The sequence below is a fragment of the Peromyscus leucopus genome, chromosome 1 (assembly GCF_004664715.2).
Source record: "Peromyscus leucopus breed LL Stock chromosome 1, UCI_PerLeu_2.1, whole genome shotgun sequence".
Classification (NCBI taxonomy): Eukaryota; Metazoa; Chordata; class Mammalia; order Rodentia; family Cricetidae; genus Peromyscus; species Peromyscus leucopus.
The window spans coordinates 130240805-130265837 of NC_051063.1; the positions used below are offsets into that span (position 1 = coordinate 130240805).

At 44.0% G+C, this 25033-nt stretch overlaps 1 protein-coding gene and 1 long non-coding RNA gene across 3 annotated transcripts in view; one reads left to right on the forward strand and one right to left on the reverse strand.

Annotated features, from left to right (window-relative positions):
• Atp10a (ATPase phospholipid transporting 10A (putative)) overlaps positions 1 to 25033 on the forward strand; it is a 165458-nt gene that overhangs the window by 10141 nt on the left and 130284 nt on the right. The gene's annotated exons all lie outside the window — the stretch shown is intronic.
• LOC119086486 lies at positions 8969 to 11452 on the reverse strand. Its single transcript, XR_005089784.1, has 2 exons — positions 10781 to 11452; positions 8969 to 9375 (listed from the first exon to the last, which is right to left on the reverse strand). It is a non-coding gene; the product is annotated as an uncharacterized LOC119086486 (long non-coding RNA).

Genomic DNA, 25033 nt, shown 5'->3' on the forward strand with positions numbered 1-25033 from the left:
TTAATCAAACTACATTTTTTTTTCATCCTAGAGCAGTTTTTCTATGGCTGCACTAAGGAGTTCGGGTCATGCATCCTCTGCTGTGGCACTTTGCTAACTTGTGTGATTTGCGTGCTTGTTTTGTTAGGTTCCCTGTGATTTTTCTACATCACATCTACAAACAGGCTTGCTTCCTCCTTTCCAAACTTGTGTCTTATATTTCTTTTTCTTGTTTCATCAGCTTGGCCAGAAGTCCAGGACAATGTTGTATAAGAAATGGCAGGAATCGGCTTCTCCTGGTCTTATTTCTGATCCTCCAGCAACTATTGTGTTTTACCATTAAGTATGGTGTGTGTGTGTGTGTGTATGTGTGTGTGTGTGTGTGTGTGTTGTGTTGTGTATTTTGCTGGGCACCAGATTTGGCCTTGCATGTGTTAGGCAGGTCCTGTACCACTGAGTTAGAACACTAGCTGTGGTTTTTATACAAATACAACACACACACACACACACACACACACACACACACACACAACACAACACACACATTCACTCAGAGGATTAAGCTTAAGGCCTTTTGCACACAGAGCATGTGCTCCACTATTGAGCTACACTCCCAGCTCCCAAAGCCCCTTTTCAATATTCATAGTGGGAATATAAGGGAACTTCTGCAACATGATAAACAGCATATATAAAACCTGTGTCATACACACATTCACACACACACACACACACACACACACACACACACACACACACACACACGTACGGTACCGGAATGGGGGTGGTGGGTGTTGGATTTTTCTGTATCTGTTGAGAAGATCAAGCAGCCTTGTCATTTATTCAATTAATATGATTTGTAGGTCAAATTGCAAAAATATTTGCATACAAATGATCATGTATATTAATACACTATCATTCTCCCTGTGCCCAAAATGTTTAAGACACAATTAGAGAGTCCAATCCTCTGCCCATCTGTATGAAGAATAGTTCATTTCAGCTGGGTGATGGGGGTGCACACCTTTAATTCCAGCACTTGGGAGGGAGAGGTAAGCAGATCTCTGTGAGTCCAAGGCCAGCTTGGTCTACAGAGTGAGTTCCAGGATAGCCAAGGCTACATAGAGAAACCCTGTCTCCAAAAAACAAAAGGAACCAACCAACAAACAAACAGAAACAACAACAACAAAAAAGAATAGTTCATTTCATGAAGTCCATGATGGAAGAACCCTGTCTCTGCATAGCTCTAAGGCGTGGTGGACTGCCTGTAATTTCTTAGCTGAGGGTCCACCTGAAACTTCAAGCTGACTGTGTTTGCCCAGTGTGTGCTTCATGGTGTGAGCCGTTCTGAGGATCACACTTTTGCAATATAGACGTTCCCAAGCATTTTCTTTATCCACAGGGATAAAGCACTAATATCTCAGTCTTCCTCAGCATGACTCATCAGGAATAAAAACCATCCTGAGCTATCAATAACCACACATTTGACGTTCTTGCTTACAGGTCTGGGCACAGCTGCCCATCTGGAACCCCAGGCCAGACACACACTAGAGTCTCCAATTTAGGAGCTGTGGGTGTACTGGGGTCTCTGCCCCAGCACTGCTTCTCTGCCTGGTGGCCCTTTCAACCCTGACATCCTAGGGAGATGTCACCTCCCTCTGCACTTGGGCTTTTCTTCATGGGTATTTTTTTTTTTTTTTTTTTTTTTTTTTGGTTTTTCGAGACAGGGTTTCTCTGTGTAGTTTTGGTGCCAGTCCTGGATCTCACTCTGTACACCAGGCTGGCCTCGAACTCACAGAGATCCACCTGGCTCTACCTCCCGAGTGCTGGGATTAAAGGCATGTGCCACCACTGCTGGGCCTTCATGGGGATTAAAACTGCTAATTCAATCTTTTCTCAGACCATTCAGACTTTGTATTTCTCTCTGGAGGTTTGTTCATTGCGCCTAACTCTTATTTGTGTAGACTTGTTCATAATATTTCCTCTTTTCCAATAGTTTGAAAGGGATGTATCTTCTTTTAGGAATTTTAGGTTTGTTAAATTTTGTTTCAGAATGTAAAATAGTGGTTTCTTTGTGACCTTTTAGAGACATATATGATTAAACTTTGTCCTTACTTGTTCTATGCCTCATGTCCTCCCCCTTCCTTTTGCTGGTCTCTCTCCTTTCCCTAAATAGTGCCCGCTTTCATGCCTTGCGTATTCCATAGCCCTCTTGCTCCCCCATCACCTTCGCCTGCAGGTCTATCCTTTCCATCGTTCCAGTTTCCTCCTCCTTTACAGCTAAAGAATACTTACTTCCTGCCTTTTCTTTCTCCATTCATCTATTGGTGAACATTTAGGCTCCCATGTTTTATTTTTTGTGAATAGAGCAGCAATAACATGGATGTGCTGGTATCTGTCTGCTGACTTAGGATTCTTTGGATATATATGTAGCATGAATCTTAAAGACACTTATTAATAAAAACAAACCCAAGGCCAGGTATTGGGGTGAGTGCTGGAAGATCAGAGAAGCAGAACAAGCCACAGCCACCTCACCTTGCCAGTTCCTCTGCTGATCCTGTTTCCTTAAACTAGAAGCCACTGTGTCTTTATCCAAATGGATCTCAGCTGAACTGCTTCTCGAAAGCCTGGAAACTTAACTTGCCTAGTTCCTGTTTTTCATGCCTTATATACATTTCTGCTTTCTGCCATCACTTCCTGGGATTAAAGGCTCTAGTTACTACGCCTGGCTGTTTCCAGTGTGGCCTTGAACTCACAAAGATCCAGGCGGATCTCTGCCTCTGGAATGCTAGGATTAAAGGCGTGTGTGCCACCATTTTCTGGCCTCTATATCTAGTGGCTGCTCTGTTCTCTACCCCAGATAAGTTTATGAGGGTGCACAATATTTTGGGGAACACAATATCACCACATGTATACCTAAGAGTGGGTAGCTGGATAGTATAGGAGCTCTGTTTGTCAGCCTTTTGTGGGAGCTGCGTGTTGGTGTCCGTGGTTGCTGCATAGTTAACATCCCTCCAGCAGTATGTAAAGTCCCTTTTATCCCACATGCTCGGCAGCATTTGAAGTCATCCCTTTTGTTGATAGCAGCCATTCTGACCTGGTGAGATCCACTCTCACAGCAGCTTTAATGTGTATCTCCCTGCTTACTAAAGACATGGAGCGCTTTTCAAATATCTATTGATCTTTTGCATGTCTTTCTTTGAGATATGATTATTCAGTTCATTAGCCCTTTCCTGAATGGATGATTTGGGGGAGGAAGGGATATTAGTACTTAATTTTTTAAACTCTTTATAGATTCTTAATATGCATTTGTCACTTTTCTGTTGTTGTGATGAAGCACTGGAACTAAGATAATGTTTATTTTAGCTTGTGGTTCCAGAGCAATGAGAGACCATCATGGCAGGGTAGAGGCATGGCAGCAAGCAGAAGGTATGGTGGCGGGAACTGGAACCTGGGAGATCACATCTTTAACTGTAAGAATGAGCAAGGACCGCCAACTGGAAGTGGGTTAGACTATAAACTCAGAGTTTACCTCTTGTGAAGTACTTCCTTCCAGCAACGCCAGACCTCTCTAACAAGCAAGACCAGGCACTTTTTTTTTCCCCCCCGAGACAGGGTTTCTGTGTGTAGTTTTGCGCCTTTCCTGGAACTCACTCTGTAGCCCAGGCTGGCCTCGAACTCACAGAGATCTGCTTGTCTCTGCCTCCTGAGTGCTGGCATTAAAGGCGTGCGCCACCACTGCCCGGTGACAAGGCACTTTTTACATCATGTTTTGGTTTTATTTTATTGAACGAGAAGTCCATGCAAGCATATAATGTGCTTAAATCAAATCTCTCCTCCATTTCCTCTCCTCCAACTCCTTCCATATTTCCTACCATTACTCCCATAGGATCCCCTTACTGCTACCATTGTAGTGCCGTTTGCTAGACTCTGGGCAGCCTTTCAGGGGACGTATCCCTGAAGAAAATTGATTCTTTCTCTCCCAACAGCCATCACTTGCCAACAGCTCCTCATCTAAGGGTGCGACTCCTTGCCTCTTTCCATGCTGGGAGTTTTGTCTGGCTTAATCTTGTGTGCTGCCACAACTGTTGTCAATTAGAATGCGCAATTGCCCTGTTGTGACTGGAAAACAGAGTTTCCATATAGTCATCCACTGACTTTGGCAGTTATAGTCATTCTGTCCTCCTCAGTGAGATGATCACGAAGCCTTGAGAAGAGGAGTATGTTGTACACATGTATCATTTGCTGCTGAGCACTCTGCAGTCTCCTTTTCTCTGTATTTTGACCATTTAGGGCCTCCGTGTGAATCACCATCTCTTGAAGCAAGACGTTTCTCTGATGACTGTTGAGAGATACACTAATATATTGATATAACAAGTCATTAGCAGTCTGTTTAAGACTATGTCTCTTTAGCAGAGTAATAGCAGTACATTCTCTCTTAAGGTCTATGATACGCCTGGCCTCAGGTTCTTGGTCCCATTAGTAGTGGCAGGCATAAGTTCTGCCTTGTGGAATGGGCCTTAAATCCAATTATAAAATTGTTGGTCAGTTCCATAATATTCATGCCGCTGTTGCACCAGAGAGCATGTCTTGCCAGGCTGGTCATTATTACACTTACAGGTAGGTAAGTGAGCCTAACACAGTCTAACACTATGAAAGCTAGCCTGTAGGCATGAAGCTTCCAGTTCAGTACCAGCCTGATTTCTCTACATTCTATGGCTTGAATGTGTGGTGTTTTCATAGTAGGGTCTGTCTTACCATCAAGTTTTGCAGTGTACTCAAGATCAATGGCATTAACCTGTAGTTTGGGGGGCAGTCTGTTGGATCCCACTGACCAACAACTCCAAAAGAAGTAACCCATTCCTGGCATTTGGCTTTTTATTTGCTAGCCCATGGTGTCTCAGAGAGTGAACCCCCCAAATAATAGGGTAACTTCACTTAAACCCTTTTAAAATGTGTGTTTCTCTCTCTGTGTGTGTATGTCTGTATGCAAATATATATTAGGAAGATTCTTATACTAGTAGGTTTCCATTTGTGTTTTTTAAGTCTTCAGTTAGTTATCTGGCCCCATCTTTCCTCCACACTTCCCTCTCATCCTCCATCCTACTCAGCCCCATCTACTCTATTATTCCCCATTGCCATGCCAGCTGCCTTCTATCAACCCTCTCTTTAAAGCTCCCTACCTACCATTTCTTACTGGTTTCCTGACTTCTATAGGTGTTAGTTATGCCACGGCGTTGCCCCTCCTGGCTGGTCGCCGCCCGCAGCGACCATGCCGTTGGAGCAGCGTGCTGATTAAAAGAATCATAGCCATGGTTACCTTTTTAGAGCTTTATTGGGGGGGAGAGGGCACAGAGAGAGAGAAAGAGAGAGAGAGAGAGAGAGAGAGAGAGAGAGAGAGAGAGAGAGAGAGAAACAGAGGCAGAGAGACACCAAAGGGGGGGAGGGAGAGAGGGGAGCCCATGGGAGGAAGGAGCGGAGAGGAGAGGGGACAGAGAGAGCCCACAGAGGGCTCACCTCTTTTTAGGCTGGGAAGCCGGCGAAGGCTGATGGTGTAATTAAGGATCAAATCCTTACATTCCAGACTTTCCTTATTATAAAAAAGCAGGTAGATGGATTAGGGCGTCTTTTGGACGTTGGTTGGCTCTGGGGAATGGAGAAGGGAGTTTTCCGAGGTAGACAGGCGTTGTGGATACTTGCTGTCTGTCATCCGTTTGCTCTGGAGACATGTATCCCTCTTGGCTGTGGCTGGGAACTGTCTGTTTGACAAGATGCTGGTGACATAGAAAAAAACTTCGAGAGATAAAAGGATCATTATTATTTTTGGAGTTGGTATTTAGCTGAGATAGATCTGGCCTGCCCCTATGGATTTTGAAACATGTTAAGCTTTATCAGAGACAGATTATTTTAAAGCACCTGTTTCCTTTATTAGTTTGGCATCCAGGAGACAGGTGATCAATTGTTAAAAGCATCTCACACCTGCCTCTGCCTCCTTCAGCAGAAGGAGGAAGACCTACTTCTAGCTTTCAGAAAACTCCCATTGATTTCCATAATCACTGGAGCAGCTTGGATTCTTCACCAACAATGCCTGCTCCAGGATGTAGTCAGCCACTTTTCTTGGAACTATTTCATTTAAACAGAATTCATAGATTTAAAATAGTTGGTGTGAGTTAAATATTTATTTATGCATTCAGTCACTTGTTGATTTATTTATGTACTTATGTTTTAAGTTAAACCCAGGGCTTTGTACATGGTATGCAAGCACCCTGCTATCTAGCTATACGCCTTCCCCTCCTTATAGGTATTGTTGTAACTGATATTCTTGAATCAATAGAAAACATTTGAGTTAATTTCAGAGTTCTTTTGATATAACCCCCAGTCATTTCTTTTGGTCCTTATTTCAGACTCATCTTACATATTTCCTACTTTATGACTGGATTAATAGATAGCCCTGTTATTTCTAATGCTTTTGTGGCTGAAGTTTCCATGCCCTAGCTTGATCCCATCATTCATTATGGTGACCACCACCTCTGCAGATTCTGCCTTTCCTGATGAGAATGGTTAGGTGTCCTAGAGGGGCAACACTATCAGGTGTGTGGCCAGTATTTAGTAATCATAGTGACTTCATAGTTCCCGGAACTTGCGGCTCATTAGCCATGACTGCTGAATGTGCTACTCTTGTTCTTGTGACAGTCCCACCCTCAAAGACCATTCGGGCAGATGTTGAAAAGTATTTGTAGAAGAACATATGGAGACAAAGCTTACTCACATCTGGATTCCTTGCCTAGGGGAGATTGAAATGATGGGACCTACAGGCTCTTGCCCTTCCCAGTTTGGTGGCCAGCTTCTTCCTGTTGAGTTCCGGGAACAGGGGAGCCCAGAAGCTTATTTGTCTATTTGTCCAAGACCTCCTTGCTATATATAGCAGAGTGAAATAACTTACAGGAAAAAATGCAGATGCTATTTTTAGTTCTACATTTTTAGAACACCCATAGCCTTCTATGTTTACTTGTTTTGCATTTTGCTGAAGTACAGTTCTTATACGTTGCCCCCCAAAAATCCTCTGGCCACTCTTCCACTGGAGATACTATACTTTGGAATACTTTGAAGGTCAAATTGGTTTTACATGGTAATGAGGAGTTATTTTACTTATTTTAATTTAGTCAGTAATAATTAAAATCTCTATGAAGCAGAACCCTTGCCAAAAGGTAGGTGCTGGGCAGCTGCTGCTTAACACAACCGCTCTCCTCATTGAAACCTGAGGAGTGATACGTCTAATCATAGTGCCGATAGAAGTCCCTCCAGGTACTGTGAGGAATAAGGCCTTGAACACAGACAGGGTAGAGAAGATCACCTGACAGGTAGTTGGTTATTACTTATTACTAAGACCTTTACATCACAGTGTGACCAGTCTTCAGCTCTTCAACATGATGTAGATGTTCTTGCAGCCAAGACAAAGCTATCACCATTAGCGTATGTAACTTTATCGTGAGTACAGTACAGAGTGTGGATAGCACACAATGCCAAGATGACCTTGGGGACTGCATGCAATCCCAGGATGACTTTGAAGACTGCTCACAATCCCAGGATAACCATGGGGACTGCACACAAAATCTTTTCAAAAAATAAAATTAAGGCATTATTTGGATTAAGAAGTTAACGGTGTTATGTATAGGATAACTTATTAAATATACCGTCTTTTGTTGTTGGTTTTTGCTTTTTTTTTTTTTTTTTTTTTTTTTTTTTTTTTTTTTTTTTTTTTAAATAATCTCACTTTTATAGTCCTGGAGGATGCAGAACTCACTATGTAGTCCAGGCTGGCCTGGAACTCATAGTAATCTGTCTGCCTTAGCCTAATTGCTTTTGTTTTAAAAACATGACATGATTTTAATTCACTGACCCACTTATTTGAGATGGTCTTTTTAAACATTTATTTACGTGTGTGTGTGTGTGTGTGTGTGTGTGTGTGTGTGAGAGAGAGAGAGAGAGAGAGAGAGAGAGAGAGAGAGAGAGAGAGAGAGAGAGAACAGCTTGCCTATTGGATTTCTCCTACCTCTTTCTACCACGTAGAATCTGTGGACTCTGGCACTGAATTCAGGTTGTCAGGCTCAGTGGCTGCTACCTGTATCAGCTGAGCCATCTTCTGGCTCTGAAAACTAATATTTTTTTTTCCTATGAACAATTACAAAATTCAAAACCCTAGAATAGGTCTCTGGTTTCTTAAAGGATTATAAATCAGGACCAGCCTTGCAGGGAGAGAGCTTCCTCACAAAGATGCTGTGGGAAGCCTCAGTGAAGACATGCCTACTCTGGGGACCTGCAGCCTTTTCCGTAGTAAGGAGAGGCCGGCAGCTCAGAGACTGGCCTTATTTGTACTTCAGTATTAGGCTTGAAGCATGTGTGAACTGGAGGGCTTTCCTAGAAAGTCCTTGGGGTAAGAACAGTTTTGGAAGGGCGAGCTGAGTGCCCAAGCCCCACAGGGAAACTCCCAGCCTGCTTTCTTCCCTGAGCAGTATTCCTCAGGGAGAAATCACAGTCTGTCTGGAATTCAGCACTAGAGGAGTTAATGAGATGGCAGGAATCCCAAAGTATCACATTTTGAATGGAATCATTTGTAAGGCTTTAAACATAACACTTTTTGTTTGTTTTGTCTTTTTTTTTTTGAGACAAGGTCTCGCTATGTAGACTTGGCTGTTCTGGAAGTCCCCTGTGCTTTTGTTTGTTTGGAACAGGGTCTCACTATGTTGTGCTGGCAGCCTCTTGATTCTTTTTCTCCACCTTCTGGGTGGGTTTACAGATGTGTGTGACTAGGTCCAGCTCTTCCTATTTGTTTGTTTGTTTGTTTGTTTTTCTCCTTGCTATACAGGGGACTAAACCCAGGACCCGGTACATACCCTACACGTGCTCTAGCAACTGAGCTCCATGTCCGCCCTGATTTCACTACCGTTAGCCGTTTTGTGTTTGTGTGCTTCTAATGACTGTCAGGAACAGCACATTCAGGAGTTACATTTCAGTTCCTGGTCAGAGTCTTTGTCACATGGCCTGATGGACCTTGGTGGCAAGCTGTGTGTCTCAATGATTCTGAGAGGTGAGCTTGACCATTGCATCCCGGCTCTCCTTCCACATGCCTCTCCCATGACTGTCCACATTAAGCAAGCTGGCCAGCTGGCCAAGTAAGCCACAGTGACTCAGGAGGGAGGAGGACAGAAGCCTTCTGGTCGGCTTCAGCCCAGATCCCAGCATTTGTTCTGCAGTCCAGTTCTCCAAACTCCTAAGTACATGGAAGGATAGTTTGGAGACTTCCAACTATTGCCAAGTCAGAAGGCGTGGCCGCATCCTTCTCTGGACTTTTCTCTCCAAGCCTCAGTCAGAGATTGTACCAGACACTGCTAGGGTTTTTTCCTGTTGGAAAAAAGAAAAAAATCAATGTCACTTCACTGACAAAATCCCAGACCTATACCTCAGTCGTCTACAACACACAGTGGCTCAAAAAAAAAAAAAAAAAAAAAAAAAAAATCTACGGACTCAGGTAATTAAAAACAGTCTGAGGGAGAGAGTACAGGAAGAGAGTGGGGATGTGTAGAGGAGTCTGCTGCTCCCAGGGGCCTCCCTGGGATGTACCCTGAACAAACTTGGTATTTTACACAGAGGGGAACTTTTCTCCAAATGTCTTATGCAGATAATACACAGAGGAAACATTTCAGGATGTGGGTTTGGGCAAAGATCTTTTGGTAATGGCTCCCAAAGCGGGGCAACAAGAGTAAAAATGGACAAATAGAGTTGTATGAAGTTCGAAAGCTTCTACACAGCAAAATAGCAGTGAACGGAGTGAAAAGGCCATACATAGAACGAGAGAAAACCACTGCGTAATCGTTCTCCACTGAACAGTCTTCAAGATTGTATATGTGGTATTCATTTAGTAAACAATAGTGCTTTTATTAAACTGTGATTTTATTGCATATATCTTGTCCCTCAGATCTGATTTGTAGAAACATAAGTAATAACATTTCGTATTGTAATGATTATTGCTCTTACTTTATTTACTTTTTTTTCCATGATAGTGTGAGGTTTTTTGTTTGTTTGTTTGTTTTTGGCTTATATTTCTCATTATTACTCTCACTGAACAATTTTTTACTTATAAATTGTTTTATGGGGGAGTATACTGGGGATTGAACTCAGGGTCTTAAATGTGTGTTAGGTAAACATTCTGCCTGGCCCTATAATCTCCCTCCCTCCCTCCCTCCCTCCCTCCCTCCCTCCTCCCTCCCTCCCTCCCTCCCTCCCTCTCTCCCTTTCTCCCTCTCTCTTTCCTTTCTTTCTCCTTTCCTTACTTTCCCCCTCCCTTCTCAATCATTGCTTTTGCATAGAAAAGTCCGATTCATGGTAGGGATCTGATCACTTCTGTTTGTAATTGGTTGGTGTGTGCGCGCACCAGCAAATTTCTCCTGTACAGGTTGTGTGTAGTTGGTGATGTGTGCTGAGGGCCAGCATGCCCCCCCTCTACAGCGTGCAGTTGGAGGTATGTGCTCAGGGCCAGGAAGTTGCTCTTTTTTTCTGTGGGGGGACTTTTGAGATAGGGTTTCTCTGTGTAGCTTCGTGTCTTTCCTGGAACTCCCTCTGTAGTCCAGGCTGGCCTCGAACTAACAGAGATCAGCCTGCCTCTGCCAGTCGTCGTGCCCCCCCCTCTCCCCCAGTGCTGGGATTAAAGGCATGCACCACCACCGCCCGGCAGGTGTGTGTTGGGCCCCGGTAGAGGTGGGTGTTTCCTTACACAGGAGGAGAGAACCCTGGCTGTGTTTACACTCACCACTTAAACTGTCAACCTCCCTGTTTTCTATTTTCCCCATCCATCTTCCTCTTCTGGTGATTTCTCAGTGAAGTGCTTGCTCCTGCACAGCAGCAAATGTTTCCTAATGCACCAAGGGAATTAGAGAAAAGAGCTCTGAGTGGAAGCACATGTCTTTAACACCCAGCTCTATTCCCAGCTCTGCTGCAGTGACATCTTAAATCAGCTGCTCTGTACCAGCCCCACATTAACCATGTCTTTTCATTTCGCCACTGATGCTGTGACATCTGGGACATTGCTGGCCTTGATAGGACTGCTCCTCCCAGGGCTCACGAGTTACTAAAGAGCAAACAACTCCTTTGAGAACATGCTTTAGGGATGCAGACATAGGATCTGAGTTCATCTCTGGCTACCTTTATCAGGTTCTCTTTACTACCCCAGGTCAGGCACTACAAATTAGATATGGGCCACGTGCCTGGAGCCTGCTGGCATACAGGCCACCCTTAGACTCATTTGCTCTGCCTCTCTTGTCTGTTTACAGGGAAGTGACAACTGTGCCTCTCTGACCACCATGGCATGGGGGAGTGGGCCTCCTCCTCTTCAGAGTCACCCTGAGTTAAAGACTGTCTAACTCACGGTTGATTGATTGATTTCACAGTGCCGGAAATCAAATCCAGAGGCTTTCTTATGCTAGGCAGGTGCTTTACCTCCTGTGTTCTCAGTGGCAGTTGCCTCCTTTCTGTCGAATCACCACACTTGAAAAATAAAAGAATGTACCTGTTAAAAGTGATTCTGGGGCCTGGCGGTGGTGGCACACGCCTTTAATCCCAGCACTCAGGAGGCAGAGGCAGGTGGATCTCTGTGAGTTTGAGGCCAACCTAGGCTACAGAGTGAGTTCCAGGAAAGGCGCAAAGATACACAGAAAAACCCTGTCTCAAAAAAAAAAAAAAGTGATTCTGGGCTGGAGAGATTGCTCAACAAGTACTTGACCATCCAGCTTGAGAATTGAAGTTCACATCCTTAGAATGCACCAGTAAAAAGATGCCTGTAATCCCAGGATGTCGGAGGAGGAGACAGAGAGTCTTAGGAGCAAGCTGGCTAGTTGCTCAAACCGAGCCCTGAATTAAGTGAGAAACTCTGCTTCAGTGTATAAGGAAGAGATCAGTTGAAATCTCAACCTTGATCCTCTACATACTCAAATAACATGCATTTACACCACACAGGCATGCAAACACACAAAAACAAAATAAAAACAACAACCAAATGATCATTTTTTTTCTTTTAAAGTTTTACTTGTGTGTGTGTGTGTGTGTGTGTGTGTGTTGCATATATGGAAGTCAGTGGAGGAAGAGCCTTCCTTAAAGTAGGAAGTTCAGCTATGATGAGGTCCAATGGATAAGTGCTCACTCTGGAGGAGGAGCTTGTTCCTCAGTAAATCCCTCCAGGAGATACCCTCTCAGACCCCCCTGCCCAGAGGCCTGTCTAGTAATTGATTCCAGAGCCAATCAAATTGATAACCAATATTAAGCATCACACCCTTTCATCCTACAACACATAATGTAAACACACAGGACTTGTCATTGTCACCGAGAGGCTGAGTCCTTTGAGCATGCTCTTTTTTCTTTTTTTTGGCCTGGAAGTTTATATTTTATTTTATTTTTCTTTATTAAGAACTTTTCTACTCACTCCTCATGCTATCCACAGACACCCCCTCCCTCCTCCCACCCCCAGCCCTCTTTCCCAAGCCACCCCGCATTCCCACATCCCCCAAATCGAGGTCTCCCATGGGGAGTCAGAAGAACCCAGCTCACTGAGTCTAGGCAGGTCCAAGCCCCTTCCCACTGCACCAAGGCTGTGCAAGGTGTCACACCACAGGCACCGGGTTCCAGAAGCCTGCCCATGCACGAGGGACAGATCTCAATCCCCCTGCCTGGGTGCCCCCAAAACAGTTCGAGCCAAACAACCGTCTTCTGTGTCCAGAGGGCCTAGTCCAGTTGCATGGGGGCTCCACAGCCACCAGTCCACAGTTCATGGATTTCCACTAGTGTGGTCCGTTATCTCTGCTCATCCCATCATGGTCTCGACGTCCCTCACCTGCAGAATCCTCTTTCTCATCAGTTGGATTCCCCGGAACTCAGCCTGGTGCCTGGCCGTGGATCTCTGTATCTGCCTCCATCTGTCACGAACATGCTCTTTATTGTGCTTTCTTTTAAAAGTTAATTCACTACAGAAAATACATAAACGGCATTTACTGTTTTATTATTTTTAGTGGAAGTATATTCACATTGCTGTGTGACATCACCACTATCCATCTCCAGAACATTTTCCAGCTGAAACCCTGTACCCATTAAATGCTGGCAGTTCACCCCCACCTCCCCTGGTCCCTGTTAACTACCTTCTACTTTATATCTTTGTGAATATTGAAATACCTTGTGTAGGTGAAATCATACAGTGTCTGTGTTTTTGTTACTGGATTATTTCATTTATTTAGCATAAAGTCTATGTTGTACATGTGTTAGCATTTGCTTCCTTAAGGCCAAATAGTATTTTATTTTATGGATATACCACATTGTTTGTCTACTTAGCTATGAGTTTTGCAAAGTTGCTACTGACTTTTGACTGTTGTTATCAGTGCTGCTGTGTACATGGCTATGCAAGCACCTCCTTGATTATCTATGCTTTTCATGCATGCAGACATTTTGCTTGGATTTGGTTTTTGATGCTATTTTTAGGGGTTGTATCTAGGACGGTGTGAGCAAGGTGCTTGTCCATACCAAGGGGACAGAGACACAGCTTCACACTGCCACCCTTATTGGTCTGAAGTGTCTTCTAATCTTTTAGGGACCTTGACTCAGGCCAAACTGGGGCATATGGCTTTCATGCTGGAAGGAGTTTAAGGATTAACCAATTATGATGAGACAGAATTAGAAATTTTACATCAGTATGTGCTTAAGCACAAGGATTAAGAGAAAGAGACACTTGGAAGAAGTGAGACACACTCAGGTTTGGGGTATGTGCTTCCTAAGGGAGAACAGGTGGGGAGATCCAGCCAGTTGTGAGTACAAGCTTCTGCAAGAAGAGGAAGCCATAATTGTCTTTCCATTGGTGACTCTTAGGTTGTATCTCAAAGGGTTGTTAAGAAACCCTTTTCCCTCTGTCTCTCTCTCTCTGTCTCTCTGTCTCTCTGTCTCTCTCTGTCTCTCTCTCTCACACACACACACACACACACACACACACACACACACACACACAGAGAGAGAGAGAGAGAGAGAGAGGAGAGAGAGAGAGAGAGAGAGAGAACCTTAGAACCAGGCCAAGGTACTCTTTGCTCCAAGATGCCAGTAGGAGGGATGATCACACTCAGAGGGAATGACAATGCTCAGTGTCACAGCTTATGCATGCATTACTTTGTATGGATAAACAGAGGAGGTGGAGATCCATGGGGTGAAGCTTTTAGAGGAATGTTGGAAGCAGCTGTGTAACTAGGAGTCTGGAGGGATCAGAGACTTTAGGAAAGTGCTATTCCTGGGATGCAGAATGCATATGGTAGATCAATGCACAGAGAGGCATGCATACCCACCTGATGTCCCAAGAGCCTCCATCTGTCTATATGGAGCTAATTGTGAGCCACTATGTGACTGCTGGGAATTGAACTCAGGATCTCTGGAAGAGCAGCCAGTGCTCTTAACCTCTGAGCCATTCTCCAGCCCCATACTTCATTAAAATATGTATTTTATTTTTAATTTTGTGTGTGTGTACGTGTGAAAACTAGTGTCCACAGAGATTAGCTGTTTAGGATACCCCTGGAACTGGAACTACAGGTGATTGTGAGTCACCCTTAGGCCCAAGGTGGACTTTGTTGTCTTCTTTTCTCACTCTCCACCTTGCTTTTTGAGACAGTCGGTCATTAAACCTAGAGTTCTCTGATTGGCCAGAGTGGCTGGCCAGCAATCCCTAAGGATCCAGCAGTGTGGTGGTTTGAATGAGAATGGTCCACTGTAGGATCAAATGTTTGACTCCTTGGTCCTCAGTTGATGAAACTGTTTGGGAATCTTTAGCAGCTGTGGCCTTCTTGGAGTCACTGGAGAAGTTTGAAGTTTCAAAAGCCCATGCCATTCTCAATGAGCTCTCTCTGCCTTGTGCTTGTCTCTCAAGAAGTGATCTCTCAGCTACTGCCTGCTGCAATGTTCCTCACTGTGATGGTCATGGACTCAAACCCTCTAAAACTGTAAGCCCCAAACAAACTCTTTCTTCTGAAAGTTGCTTTGGTCATAGTGGTTGATCACACCAACAGAAGAGTAACTGAGACAACCAGTCTTCTGCTCTGCCATGCTGAGGTGACAGTTCTATGGGTGCTGGGGATCTGAACCCAGGTTCTCCTGCTCTCATAGCAAGTGCTGAGCCATTTCTCCAGGCCAAGTCTCCACCCCTCTTAAGTTGCAGTCTTGAACTGAAGAGTTTCCTCCAGTCTCTTAATCTTAACATCTGTGGAGCTGCAATCTTTGGAAGCTTCAGCACACCCCAGTGTGGGCTGGGGTGGTGATACTTGGAATGCAACTGACTCACCCCAGACTGAGGTAGATAGCCGAGGGCTGGACCTATTATTGCTGTCAGTTCACCACAGAAAAATATGAAAACAGAGACTTTTGGTGCAAGAACAAGATGGTATCAATTCACTTTAACCCGCCCCTCCCTGTAAATACAACTTGACCTTGGAAGTAATTCAACAGTCTACAATAAAAAGCCAAGGGATGTCAGGGAAGCTGCAGGACCTGGGGACAACTGTCCAGGCTTCTGTTCTCACTCCAAGTGTATCCAACCTGGGCACAGGAGGTCAGAACCAGAACCACTTGCTGGTGTAGAAAAAAGCTTTCACAGTACATCTTACAGAAGGATCCAGTGGTGGCCCCATGGAGATCCAGGGCACTTCATGTCACATTCCACAGTAAGGCACCACCTGGGTAGGATGACACCCTTGACCTTCCTTGTCCCACCCTTGTCTTCTTCAGGGAACTATCTCACGTCTTGGCTGTTTTCAAATTGTATTCTTTGTTTTGTTAATGTTGAATTTTGAGTAGCTGTCACTATCTTCTTGTGTTTTACTGTTTCTAAATTTTAAACTACATTTTTAGTGTGTGTATCTGTGTGCATGCATGCTCCCATGTGTGTGAATGAATGTTCATGCTCCTGCATACTCTACAGAGGTCAAAGGACAACATATTTGTTCCTGTGGGTTCCAGGGTTCAAAATCCGCTTTCAGGTAGCTCCATAACCCCTGAGCCATCCCACAGACTATGTTACCTTTATGAACAAGTCAAATCACTAGAGTCTCGAGAAATGTGCTAATGCACACACTCAACACTGCTTATTATCCCTGTGTTGATTTAGGAATGGCATAGCCCTTTGCTTTGGATACTGGAGTTGTAACTACAAATAAGGGAGGGCAATATGAACCACTGCTGGCACCAGGTAATATTGTTACACACTTACTACGAGACACAGAACTCATCGAGAAATACTACCGTGTTGTGGGATATTGCTAAAATGTAAAGCTTACAGGTAGACAGACCTACACTTGCAGATGGATGTGTACTGCACACAGGGCAGGGTGAGGAAGTTCTCAGTGTAGGATGTTTCTGAAACAGTGCTGCTGATAACAAGGGTGAGAAAGGCTGCTTTAGTTGGGGCCATAGGCTCTGTAGTAATTCCCGTCCTTCACTTGTTTGTTCAGGGAAACAGTTGAAGGACATTCCACAGACAGTACTATTATCAAGATCCACAATTCTTAGAGAGGTGCCTCTCCCAAAACCCCTAAGGGCTTTACTGCAAAGTGACTTTAAAGATGCAGGACATCAAGTTAACAGCCATAATAATGCTGTGAACTTGCCAGATCTTGGAACTTGCCTGATTAGTATTTGAATGAGAGGAATTAAAAACTTTCTGAAGTTGAGTGATAACAGGTGTTCAGTTAATTAAAAAAAAAAAATCCATCCTGAACTGGAGATGCAAAGGATAGCTGGGAGAACTAAGCCAAGCCCCGAGGTTGTAATTTGGACACTATACAGCCAGGTGAGGAGAGGCCTCGTGGATTTTCACACTAATATGTGGCTAGGAGGTCACACAAGGGAGTGGTTTTTAGGTGTTTGACTGTTACCATCACTTGGCTGGATATACAGTGGACCCCTTTCCATGTCACAGTCCAGCACCTATACCCCATTGACCTGAAGGAAACTTATGGCTAGGCAGATGACTAATGTTCCAGTATCTTCTTCCTGGGTTTGTAGGCAGGGTGATGAGCAGTATATTCCCCAAGCCTCTTGGATTCTTTCATAGAGTAATGCATACTTTGATTTTTGAGTATGTGAGTTGTGAATTGCAAAAAAGTCCAACTGTAGTTAAATCTCCTTAGTCCAAAAATCCCAAAGTATAACCCCAAGCCCCTTTCCCCTTTGAGATGCTGACGATGCAGGAGGCTAGTTTCAATCCTGAGCTCAATGCTTTTCCTCTCAATCACACCAGTGCTGTGATTGCAAGCATGGGCTGTGGATCCAGTTGTTGGAAATGCTGGGAGTAGACTTTTTTTTTTTTTTTTTTTTTTTTTTTTTTGGTTTTTCAAGACAGGGGTTCTCTGTGTAGCTTTTGGAGCCTGTCCTGGAACTTGCTCTGTAGACCAGGCTGGCCTTGAACTCACAGAGATCTGCCTGCCTCTGCCTCCCAAGTGCTGGGATTAAAGGCATGTGCCACCACCACTTGGCAGGAGTAGACAATTTATAATTGACCTCATTTGGCAGACTCATGGTCAAAGTGAAGGTGACTAAAATCTTGAATAAAATAACCTCCAGGTTGTGTGTTTTTTGGGGAATTAGAAATACATTTGGAGTTCAGAGTTGGGTGCTATGCTGGTTAGTTTTGTTTGTCAACTTGACATAACCCAGAATCACCCCAGAAGAGCAACCTCATTTGAAGATATACCTCAACTCTATTGGTCTGTTGCCATCCGTGTCCATGACAGGCTGATGTGGGAGGGCCTGGCCCACTGTTGGTAGCACCATCCCTTGGGCCTAGGTTGTGTATGAAAGCTAGCTGAGGGGCTGGAGAGGTGGCTCAGCCGTTAAGAACACTGGCTGTTGGTTGTAGTATTAGGGCAACTCCACCGTAGTTAAAAGGGAGGTTTATTTTGTGGGGTAACTTACAAGTAAAGGGATAGGCTACAGGGTCTGGGAAAAGTGTAGTACAGTCCTGCCGTGTTCTCTGGAGAACTCTGCTCTGTCTACCTCCAGCATCCAGGATCCAGAAACCAAGAGAGCCGGCATATCCAGATCTCAGGTCTTAAGGGCTCCTGTCCTGGCCCCGCCTTGTAGGTGTGACAGTTACCAAAGCCTCAGTGGGGGTAGTAGTTCCAGGTCAAAGCTGGAACAGCTGTCCACTACATCTGGCTGCCCTTCCATAGGTCCCTGGTTCCATTCCCAGCATCTATATGGCAGCTCACAACTATAACTCTAGTTCTAGGGCATCTGTTGCCTTCTTCTGGATTCTGCAGGCACTGCGTGCATATTTTGCACAGACATACATCCAGGTAAAATACCCACACACATAAAGTAAACTAAAGAAATAGACTTTCTCAAAAAGAAAGAAAACTCTCTGGGTATGAGCCAGTAAGCAAGCCAGGAGGCACCTTGCTCCACGGTTTCTGCTTCAATTTCTGTCCTGATTTTCCTCAGTGACAAACTGACATGGAAGTATAAGCTAAATGAACCCTTTCCTTCTCATGTTGCTTTTGGTCAGAGTGTTTACCACACCCATAGAAATCAAGCTAGGATGGGTGGCATTCCCAAGATGTAGCACAATAGTGTAGTGGCTACACACACATAAATATTCCCAAATCGGAAGCATTTAAATGTGAGCCACTTCTGGTTCCAAGCATTCTGGGTAAAGGATACTCTGCCTGTATCACAGTTTCTGTTAGGTGAATCAGGTCCAGTGGACCTGGAAAACCTGTGTGTCTGGATGAGTACACGTGTAAAGTGCTTTTCCTTGTGGCTAGCTGCTTCTGTCAAGTGAGGTAGACTCCTGGTAGCTCTAGATGAGGAGGACAGTAGGTCTGCACTCTTACAAGTACAAATCATAGTGATGCCTGTCTCTGTGGCCTCTGGTATCCTTTCCTTGGCTTTCTCTTTCTGTGGTTAACTATTGCAGGTTCTTAGTACCCTTTTCTTATATCTGAGCCACCTTTCTGCTATTTCTGTATATTTGAGTTAGGTTTATTTTTTAAATTCTACTTATGAGTGAAATATGGTATTTGTCTTTCTGTGCCTGGCTTAATTCATAGGCTCATCTATTTTGTAACAAATGTCAGAATTTCCCTTTTTTTTTTTTGATAATAGATACATATCTATAGGATACCATTTGATTTTTTGACATAACATTTTCCATCTTTTTAAAGGCTGAGTAGTAGTTCACTATGTATAGAAGCCATACTTTCTCTCTTATCAATTGATGGACACTTAGGTTCTTTTCATATTTTGGCTACGGTGGATGGTGCTGCATTGAAATGGGGGAGATTAGGGTGTATAATAGACAATATGTGGGATTTATGGCCAATATTTTAGTAATATTATGTTGTATACTGGAAATTTGTTAAAAGAGTGTATTTGGGGGAAAAGCATAACAGTAACAAAATGGGAATGCTGGATATGTTAATCTGCCTGTTGCTAGTGAATCATCTTACTGTGTAGATTCATTATGTTGGATACTTTAGATATATATTTTGAGGTATTGGTGATTGAACCCCAGGCCTTACACATTCTAAGGCAAGTGTTCTAACATTGAGGTACACTTCCAACCCCCTTTTTACTTTATTCTGATATAGTTTCATTTGAGGAAAATGTCCTGGGGAAGGTAGGGTCTGTGCTGGGCCTTGGAGAAATTTCAGTGCCTGAATAGGTAGGCGAGTCATGGTTGCAGTACATCCACATGTGATGGCCTGGCTTCTGTGTTCCCACAATTGGTGCCTTAATTTTGATGCTGGTCCTGTTCTTTCTGTGGTCAGGAGCTTTGTATTTGCCAGCTGAGACCCATTAAGTACAAAATGGTCCAGACAACCAAAAGGAAGTTCAAAAGGAAGAGAACTGACAAAGAGGAAGGGTACACAAAAAGGTCACAAGGAGATCTACCTGGGACAGAGAGAACAGGAGTAGGACAGGAAATAGGAAGGGTGTTAAAGTGGAGTACGGAAGCCCCCTCCTATTTGCAGGCACATGTCCAAGGCTCATTGCTGATACTTGAAGTACAGGTAGTACACAACCCTGTGTGTCCTGAGTTTCTCCTATACACATATAGCTATGATAAGCTTTCACCATTTCATGTAATGGAACATGCCACAGCTTGTCAGTCAGAGCTTTCAAGAGGACACAAGCACTGTGATGTCACAAGCGTATGATCTGATGACTGACCCAACCTCTAAGTGACTAACATGGGTCGTCAGCTCTGTAGAATGGACATGTGGAGTGGGGCAATTGTTAGATATTATTTTACTCAGAATGGCATGTGATTTGAAATTTGGGAATTATTCCTGTAATTATTCCTACAGTTGATGGGTAATAAGACAGGAGCAGATGATGCTAATGCTTACCCGACTTCCTGACTGTAGGTATCCTATGAGATGTGAATTAATTCTTTACTGTGACTGATTTTTGCCATGTTTCCTCAATGCTGATGATACTGAGCACCCCATTATTTACTGGCCACTGCCGACTTGTATACTTAGGAGGAATGCCTACTCATTTTCCCTTTTTAATTTAATTAACTTAGTTGTAATTTTATTTTAGCAAATATAAATCCCAGTTTGGATATGACTTGAAAAAATACTTTCCTGGACTAATGGTGTAGCTCAGTTGGTAGAGTGCCAGCCTAACATGGCAACTAGCCTGGGTTCAGTCCCCAGTACTGAAGAAACGGGGCATAGTGGCACAGGTTTATAATCCAGTACTTCGCAAGTGGAGTCAGGAAAACCAAAAGTTCAAAGTCCTCCTTGTCTACATAACAAGTCAAAGTCAACTTAGGATACTAAGATGGAGTCTCAAAAAAAAAAAATAAAGAAAATAAAAGCTTTCATATTGCTGGGCGGTGGTGGCACACGCCTTTAATCCCAGCACTCGGGAGGCAGAGGCAGGCGGATCTCTGTGAGTTCGAGGCCAGCCTGGGCTACCAAGTGAGTTCCAGGAAAGGCGCAAAGCTACACAGAGAAACTTTGTCTTGAAAAACCAAAAAAAAAAAAAAAAAAAAAAATCTTTCATATTGCATGAACTGGCTGTTTTTTTTTTTTTTTTTTTTCTTTCTTGGAGTCTCATGAATTTGCTGTGTAGCCTAGGCTGCCCAGTTTCAGTCTCCAGAGTGCTGGAATTACAGACAACACGCCATCATGTCTGGCAGATAGTGTACAATTTTAAAATATTTTTATTAATTGATTTTCTTAGTGAATGAAGATGATGTGCAGCTTGACATTTTGAAGTAGGTATACATTGTGGGATAGTTAATCATCACATAATTGATAACTATTTTTTTTACATTGAAATTGCTAATAGAGTTTAAGTGTTTGCTCTACCCTAAAATAACCTGAATTAGCCAGTCAACAGCATATATATTTTTTCCTACCTTCAAGGGAAGATGAAAGTTTGGCAGATGTGGTTTCTTGTCAAATGACTGATTCTGTCCAGTTAGTTTCTAGTACTGTGCTTCCCTGGCTGGTTGCTGAGTGACGTCACTGTAGCTTCTCAGTGATGCCATCTTTTGCTCATTTGCTTTCCTCCCTTAGGCATGTGGGTAACGTCACGTGTGAAGGATCTGCAGCTTCAAACTTTGTTGTGCTGTGCCTCAGCAAGGTGTGATCCAGGGCTTCTGCTGGAGTGAGGCCTGTGGTCTGGGTGGGAAGAGTAGCACACAGATTCCCATCTGCTGAATGTGAGTCCTAGGGATGCCTAACAGCCACAGAAATTGTCTCTGTTCTGGTGGCTGCAGGTCTGCAAGCCATTGTTGGAAGGACCCTGCTCCCAGAAGGCATTCAAAAGAAACTGTCTCTGTCTATTGGATGTATCACTATAGTTTAAGTTTCTCTCATACATGGCTGACCTTAATCCATTATGACCTCATCTTAGAAGTGCACATCTGCAGAGGCCTTGTTTCCAAATAAGGTCACATTCTGATGTTCCAGATGAACATCAGTTATTGAGGGGCCATAAACAGCACAGCACAGCACAGTCACCATAGACTGTTATTGACACTTGAAAATCTCTACCGTGGGTCTTTTCTTTCTTTTTCTTCCTTCCTTCTTTCCTTCCTTCCTCCCTCGCCTCCTTTGTCTTTCAGTGTTCTTCTTTGATAGCAAATAATGAATTATTAATGGCAGGTGCTTGGATGGTTATTTAGAAATACATGGCATTGCTTTTTTCTATACATATACAAGGATTTGTGAGTGCAGGCTAGCTGGACCCAACCACTGGCACATCCTGAGAGTTCCAGAAACTCAGAAAAATGTTGGGTGGTGGTGGCGCACACCTTTAGTCCCATCACTCAGGAGTCAGAGCCAGGTGGATCTCTGTGAATTTGAGGCCAGCCTGGCCTACAGAGCCAGATCCAGGACAGGTATCAAAACTACATATAGAAACCTTGTCTCAGGGGAAAAAAAAAAAAAAAAACACCCAGAAACTCAGAAATGGTATATTCATTCAGTAGTCTATAAAGACTATCCTTGATTCAAGTATTTTGAGGATCTTGCACAGCACGTAGGAGTCATTTAAACTTGATGGAAAACTTTCATATCTGCACACAGCATGCTGTTTTGGATTGCTCCAATTTGACACCCCTCCCACCTCCCACCCCCCGTTAGAAATTGCTTTCCCTGAACATATTTATTGAGTAGATTAACTGTACATGGATAAAGTCATCGTTTAGTTCTGGGCAAGTATAAACACACAGAACCCATTACAGTTATAGTAATTGTCCAACAATGTCCAACTGCAGTGTGGAGAAAGAACCTTGTAAGGGAGGAGTCCCTCAAAGTCCTGACTGCCCCAAACCACACACAGCTTTGGAATTAGAGAGGGCGGGTGCAGATGATCCAGATGGCTAGACACAGTGGAGGGGCTGCTGAGCCCAGTGTACAGTCTGTCTGCTGAATGTGTGCTGGGGTAGGCGGGGTGGGTGTTTGGTGTTTGGTATGCATTTCATTGCAGATTCCTTCCTCATCCCAAATATAATTTTGGTTTTGAATAATGTAGATGAAGAAGCACAATCTGGTTCAACTCTAGGCTGCATTCTGGAAAGTACTGAGAGCTTCCTCAGAGCATTATTAGCTCAGCTAACTGCTTCTCTGGTTTCATTGACCGTTCTAGGATGTGAATATTCTTATGTTTGAAGTATTGGTTCTTGAGGTCTCATTAGATAACATACTTACTTAAAGCTATTTGTGTCTGTTAGAAGGGTGTGACGGCAAACATGGAAAGGAGTAAACCATGCTAAGGTGCCATTCCTTCACGGCACAGTGCAGATGTAGGAAAGTGCTTGTAAGGTTAGAGTTAGGACGAGAGACTCCAGGGTCAAGTGAGAGAAGAAAGGGAGGAGGGATCCTGCAGGCTGCTTCCTAGAGATGATGTGAGAGAAGAAATGAAAGGATCCTGCAGGTCGCTTCTTAGAGATGATGTCCCAGGGAGAAAAACACGAGAGTGTGAACAAGAATTCCTGGAAAGAAGAAGCTGTGTCTGCAAAGCTGGTTGATTAGAACTGCAGTGATGTGGAGGGGTTGCAATGTTGCAGGTCCAGCAACCAGTGACAGTTCATCATGAGCTCTTCTTCGCCCCCCAAAGCCATTCTTTACTTACCTCCATGTTGGATCTAACCCTTCTGTGATTAACAGATGCAAATCCTTGGTAATGCATAAACAGATCCCTAGTTTCTACCAAACAAAGGGTAAAGAATGCTGTCAGGTACCATCTAAGGGTTTTTCTCTGCTTTGCTATAACCCACCCACCCAATATACCCACCAAATTATTTAAAATGCATCTTGATTTATGGCTGTCTTTGTTCCATAAAACTTGTTTCTATAAAAACTTCATTAAACTGCTTCCATGCTGGAACATGAAATTTGGAGTGATCCAAATCTGTGTTCACTGGCCATGGTTCTTTATATTTGGCTCCAGAATAAACTATCTCTTATTCCATTTGAGGTGAGAGTTGTGTTTTTATATAGACTGGAGGGGTCCTTCAGGGAATCTCAAGGGCCAGTTCTGAAATCTTTAAGATTTTCAGTATGGTTTTCTTTAGAATTATAAATAATTATTACCCAGGCCAGGTTCTGACACTGGAAATGACGTAGCGCTGGGTAGTATTTTGTTTGTTTGTTTGTTTGTTTGTTTGTTTGTTTGTTTTTGAGACAGGGTTTCTCTGTAGCTTTGGAGCCTGTCCTGGAACTCACTTTGTAGACCAGGCTGGCCTTGAACTCACAGAGATCTGCCTGCCTCTGCCTCCTGAGTGCTGGGATTAAAGGTGTGCGCCACCACCGCCCACTCTGTAGCAAACCATGTCATTTTGGAAGGTTTGTGACACTAAAGGGACAGCCAGAACTTTCCTTGAGCACCTCGTAGGACAACTAGGGGTACTATATGTGAGGTGCGGGAGAGGAGGACAGTAGGGGCTCAGGCTGCACACAAACGTGTCCTTTCGGAGGTTCCCTCTCTCTGTCTGCCTCAAGCCTCATCTCTGTTGACCCTGCTGTGCGTCTGGCTTTCCCAGTCCTGCCCAAGCAGCCTTTCACCTTCCCCTTTCCTGGACTCCGGTACCACTGTCTTATTCCTGACTGTGATAAGGCCTCTTGTTGGCCTCCAATCTGTTCTCACTGCTCTTACCACCACAATGGAGGCCAACACACAAGGCCCTTCAGCCAGAGTGAGGGCTGGGAACAGAAAACACATCCCAGTACTCCTAGGAAGTTGCCAGGCCCATCTCATCTCCCTGGAATGAGACCCAAGCTTTTGTTTGGTCTACAGGACTCTGAACCTGACTGCCTGCTGCCTTGTTCCTTGCTGCTCACCCCACCACACTGAGTCCTCTTTATTGTGCATGGTACTCCGAGGCCAGCTCCAATTTAGAGCCCGGTGTGGCTATTCTTGCTGGAACCTTCCCCCAGCTCTTGCTTGGCTCTCACTGCATTTCCATGTATCTCAATGTCTTGTCTTCCGAGGGACCTTCCTTTCTTACATAATCTCTGCCTTACTCTGTTTT